We start from the raw sequence: 5788 nt of genomic DNA on the forward strand, positions 1-5788 counted from the left end.
CCCCTAAATATCGACCGAAATCGCTCATTTCTGCACAGCTCACTTATTTCAACCACTAGATCACTCAACACATAGGAAATTATATTGATTTTTCAAAATTATCCCTCCCTAATGTATGCTTTGTGTGGGGCACTCAATCCTAATGTTATGACGAAAATTAAGAAAAAAAAATATTAGTCTAAGTAGTTTTGGTGAACAATATTCTGAAGTTCACTATATGGAACCTCTCTATGGAATAGTCACGAATGTATGTAACTAAATACTTGAAGAAGAACATGAAACATGTCATATTTATTGCAGAGTTTATAATATAATAAGCTGAAAAGCTCGTTCAGTCCCAATTAGAGAAACTGATAATTAGACGATATGCTGTAAATAATGTAAAACTGGAATGATTTATTTTCAATTCAAAACTTGTTATTGTTGTGCTATTGTTTATTAAATTTTTGTACACTTTATACTATTGAGATAAAAATAACTAAATTTGTTCCATAACAAAACATATTATTAAAATATTATTTTATGGGTGTATATCAATAGCTTGACCATAACAAAATAAGATTGTCAAACAAAACTTATCATGGAAAAGTTATGCATTGAAAAGTAAATAATAACAAAACAAGATATAAAAACAGATTATGTGATTTGATAGTTATTAGTTTGATATTCCCCTCTGCTCGGGTGAGCCCAGCTCGTCACATCACACCTTCCAGAGCGATGTTGAAGAGTAGGCATGAGAGTCCATCACCTTGTCGCAGCCCCTGAACTGAATAGTTCACCCGAAACCCATACACAGTTTTGCGCAACGTCCATCGTTGCTTTAATCAGTCTAGTCAGCTTTACAGGAAAGCCGTTTTCGTCCACGATTCTCCATAGCTCTGCGCGGTCGATACTGCCGTATGCCTCTTTGAAGTCGATGAACAGGTGATGTGTTGGAACTTGGTATTCACGGCATTTCTGGAGAATTTGCCAAGTACGGTAAGGGTCTGGTCCGTTGTCGACCGGCCGTCATTGAAGCCGGCTTGATAACTTCCCATGAACTCATTCGTTTTAGGTGACAGACGACGAAAGATGATCTGGGATAGCACTTTGTAGGCAACATTCAATATAGTGATCGCCCTGAAGTTCTCACATTCCAAATGGTCCCCTTTCTTGTGAATGGGGCAGATTATCCCTTCCTTCCACTGCTCCGGTAGCTGTTCGGTTTCCTAGATCCTGACTATCAGCGAAGCCGACAGGTGGCCAATTTTTCTGGGCCCATCTTGATGAGTTCAGCTGCGATACCATTCTTACCAGCTGCTTTGTTGGTTTTTAGCTGGTGAATGGCATCCTTAACTTCCCTCAGCGTGGGAGTTGGTTCATTTCCGTCCTCCGCTGCACTGGCGTCGTCGTTTCTTCCGTCGCCGTGGGCTCCCGTGCCTTCGTTCTCCACGCCGTTCAGGTGCTGATCGAAGTGCTGCTTCCACCTTTCGATCACCTCACGTCCGTCCGTCAAGAGGGCTCCGTCTTTATCCCTGCATATTTCGGCTCGCGGCACGAAGCCGTAGCGGGATGCGTTGAGCTTCTGATAGAACTTCCGTGTTTCTTGGGAACGGCACAGCAGTTCCATTTCTTCACACTCCGCTTCTTCCAGGCGGCGCTTTTTCTCCCGAAAGAGGCGGGTCTGCTGTTTCCGCTTCTGTTTATAACGTTCCACGTTCTGTCGAGTCCCTTGTTGCAGCATTACCGCCCTTGCTGCATTCTTCTCTCCAAAACCATTCTGCACTCTTCGTCGAACCATTCGTTCCGTCGATTCCGTTCCACGTACCCGATCGTGCTTTCGGCTGCGTCATTGATGGCTGCTTTCACTGTACTCCAGCAGTCCTCTAGAGGGGCCTCATCGAGCTCGCCCTCGTCTGACAACGCGGCTTCGAGATTATGCGAATATGCTGAGGCGACGGAGAGTTTTGGGCGCAGTTTGACCATCACCAGATAGTGGTCGGAGTCGATGTTGGCGCCACGATAGGTCCTGACGTCGATAATGTCGGAGTAGTGCCTTCCGACAATCAGAACGTGGTCGATTTGAGATTCCGTCTGCTGTGGCGATCTCCAGGTGTAACGATAAGGAAGGCTGTGTTGGAAAAAGGTGCTACGTATGGCCATATTTTTGGAGGCGGCGAAATCAATGAGCCGTAGGCCGTTTTCGTTCGTCTGCTGGTGAGCGCTGATCTTACCAATCGTCGGTCTGAATTCCTCCTCTTGGCCTACCTGAGCGTTTAAATCTCCTGTGATGGTCTTGACGTACTGGCTTGGGCAGCGATCGTACTCGCGTTCGAGCTGCGCGTAAAATGCGTCCTTGTCATCATCAGTGCTTCCGGAGTGTGGGCTGTGCACGTTTATCATGGTGAAGTTGAAGAATCGGCCCTTGATCCTCAACCTGCACATTCTTTCGTCGATCGGCCACCAACCGATCACGCGCTTCTGCATATCACCCATCACGATGAAAGCTGCTTCCAGCTCGCGTGTGTTGTCGCAGCTCTGGTAGATGGTATGATTACCTCTTTAATCTCGCACCATGGATCCTGTCCAACACACCTCCTGAAGCGCTATGATGCCGAACCCGCGGTCCTTCAGTAGTGCACAGTTGAGCTTAGAGTCCTTCCCTGGCATGGAAGAATTTATTAAGCATGGGCGGTTTTATAGGAGAATCCTTGATGAAATTTCTTGAGGTTCCTCTAGAGGATTTTCGGAAAGTATTTTGGAAGAGAATTTCATGGAATATATTCCTCCAAGAATGTAAATCGTTAATTGCCTTATAAATCTTACAAGAGATATGCCGAGAATATGTAACAGAATGTATTTGTGGACCTCATGAGAATGCCGCCAAGAAGAAATCCCTGAAGATGGATATTTCTATAATGCTATACATTTCAGCGTCACGTGGTGGAAAAATGCGTAAATGTGCAATTCTTTTGTTGTTCTTGACGTTATTGTCCTGAACAGCTCTGCTACGTACTTGTTCAACTCTCTCAACTCTAAGGTATACATCGTTAATGCCAAACCGAAAGTTCTGGAATATCCTTTCGCAATGTTTTGGAGAAATTCGGAATTATGATGGAATTTGAAAGCGTAAGAATACTAAGGGCACAGTGACCCAATCATTACTTGATGCGTCAAAGCTTCTGATAAATGGATCTACAATTTCAGTTGTTATCTCAGAGAACGGACAAGATGCGAAATCTCTGCTGAGATCTCTAATCAAGCTGGTGATGAAGTAGAAACTTTAAAGAATTCAGAAGACGGTAAGATTCGAACCTGCAACGAATCTATTTCTGAACCATCTCAACTGACCAGCACATCAATAACAGACTCATCAGGAGAGGATTAAAATCGAATTAATTGCTTGAGCAATATTACCCCATCGTACAGTAGCTAGAAGCTTACTGCACGAGGTTACAGTGAACCGTGGAGCGGCTCCATCGGTTCTACCCACTCCGTCGGTGGAGACAACGGGTGCGATAGTGCGGTGGAGCCGCATGGTACTTCTACCCTGAACGAGAAAAGTTTATTAAAGTTTTATCGCTCCCGCAACTGGCACAACCCACGACGACTGGCAGCGAGAGCAACGCAGAGTGAAATGCCCGATAAGGCGTGTAACGCACTTTTACGAACATTTAGTGCTCGGCAGATAGGCAACAAAGTTGGGATGTTTGTGGAGCCGAGATTGTCCGCGGGTGTTTTGTAATGTTTGCTTCAGTGGATGCCAGGGCGAGAGAGAGAGAGAGAGAGAGAGAGAAGGGGCTGGAAATTGAACTCTCTGTTAGTTCGGAACCGTGCCGGGCATATTAATTGAATCACTTTTTATCTGAACCGTGCAACGAAACTGGCACTTGAAGGAGGTTTATGAGATGCGGTATTATTTTATTGTTGCTGTGAGACGCAAATGGAGGATAGTATCTGCTCCGGCGGCCTTACGTTTTTGTTTGGAATGAATCGGACGGAAATTAGATTGTCCCACTTTCAACCGAGATGTAGATACGAGTTGTTCAAAACATGTTGTATGTAGATGAACTGTATATATCACCACGAAAACTTCGAGCCTCGAATTTCTTGCTCCCTCTACCTTCACCCAAACGACGATTCCAAGCTTGAAAATTACATCCAAATCCATAGCGCGAGCGGAGAAAAGCCCACCAACATATCCGTTAATTACCGCAGGGCATCAGCTAATTTCGATTGACGCTTTTCGGCGGCCGAGCCTTTCGTTCTGTGATCGAACTTTTGCGCTTTCCCAAGAGGTTACACGTGCCGTTAATGGGGTCCAAAGTTGCCACACCACTACTGCCGTGGCTGCTGCTGCTGCTGGCAGAGGCATAAAACGTAAAAGTTTTGGCAAACAACAAATGTCCTACGGGTTTTGGCGACGCAGCGATGATGGCGACGTGAGGCGACGGTTTGTGTCGCGGTGCCGACTGCTTTCGTCGCATTGATTATTTTTTTTTGTAGGGATCTTTTTTTCTTCGTTTTGGTTATTGTATCGAGTTGATACGACACGCGCGCGCTAAATCTGCGGGGTAAACGATCTACTACGGCGCTCTTCGCCGCGATGCGATGGGTCCCATCAGCCGGTTTCTGCCGTAGTCGTCGTCGTCGTCGTCGTCGACCGTCGACGTTATTGTCGCGTGGTCAGCTTAATATTGTTCCCACGCAGCAGCAAACGGCGAGGTGAAGAGTTCGTGATCAATGAAATATATGCGGGGTGGGGGCGGGTGAGGAGACCGAGGGGTGGAGAAGCAATCTAGGTATGTTTATTTACATATTTTTATTTTAGGCAACTGAAGAGGAAATATCAAGCGAAGGACGATTGCGTTAGAAGTAAACAGAAACAGTGGAAAATTTCCGAGAATTATATTTGTACGATGAAAGATCTGAGGGATGAAAAAACTTAACGAGATTGCTATTGATGTTGAAAGCGTAGCCACGAAATATGAACTCGTGAATAAGCTAACAATCATCAGGTGATTCACATTCGTGACTTTGTTTCGAAAGAAACAGTGGTTTTTGAAATGTCATAATGACTGATAGAGCTTTGGACTATTCAAACCCAAAATGATTAGTACCTATACTGGTATAACTAATATAGGTGCCTAGAATGCCAAGTATGTTGTGTTTTGAACGATTGTTTGATATTTTTAAATTGTATAATATCAATTACTTAGCAATTTCTCGGTTTCAAGCTTTATTTTACGTTTTTTCACGATCAATACAGAGCGATGTTGTGATGAACAGTTATTAAGATTTATGGCAAAAATTCAAGAACATTTGTTGAAAAACTCAAAACTCATAGAGTTTGCAAAGTCGACAATGATACATATTGCCCATTTTACTGGCATTTTACCAGGTTAGCTGGTATGTCTGAAACATACTGGAAAAACTTGTAATTAGAAGGCACGAAATGTTGCTAATTGGCAAATTGAGAGATGAAATTTGTGAAAAAAATCGCGTTCTGGTGGGATTCGAACCCACGACTCCGTATTCCCTAGACCGGCGCTTTAACCAACTAAGCCACAGAACAGGTAATGGTTCTGCGGAATAGAAATCCAAACTGACTCCGAAGCCGCACCGTGAACACTCCTATTTCATAAACTCATCTCTCTTTTCGGCTTAGATGCCAATCCACAACACACTCCTGTTTGTGCCCACTACCTACAAGTGCGAGCGAGTTATTTATATGAAGCCGAGACTTACTCTCGCAAAGTACGACAAAGTGCGAGAGTAAGTCTCGGCTTCATATAAATAACTCCCTCGC

The 5788-nt window shown here is 44.4% G+C and overlaps 1 non-coding gene across 1 annotated transcript; it reads right to left on the reverse strand.

The window, feature by feature from the left end:
- Positions 1-5480: 5480 nt before the first annotated feature.
- Trnap-agg (transfer RNA proline (anticodon AGG)) lies at positions 5481-5554 on the reverse strand. Its single transcript has one exon. It is a non-coding gene; the product is annotated as a tRNA-Pro (tRNA).
- Between the last annotated feature and the right edge of the window lie 234 nt (positions 5555-5788).

This window comes from Aedes albopictus, chromosome 3 (genome assembly GCF_035046485.1).
Source record: "Aedes albopictus strain Foshan chromosome 3, AalbF5, whole genome shotgun sequence".
In the NCBI taxonomy this organism is placed as follows: Eukaryota; Metazoa; Arthropoda; class Insecta; order Diptera; family Culicidae; genus Aedes; species Aedes albopictus.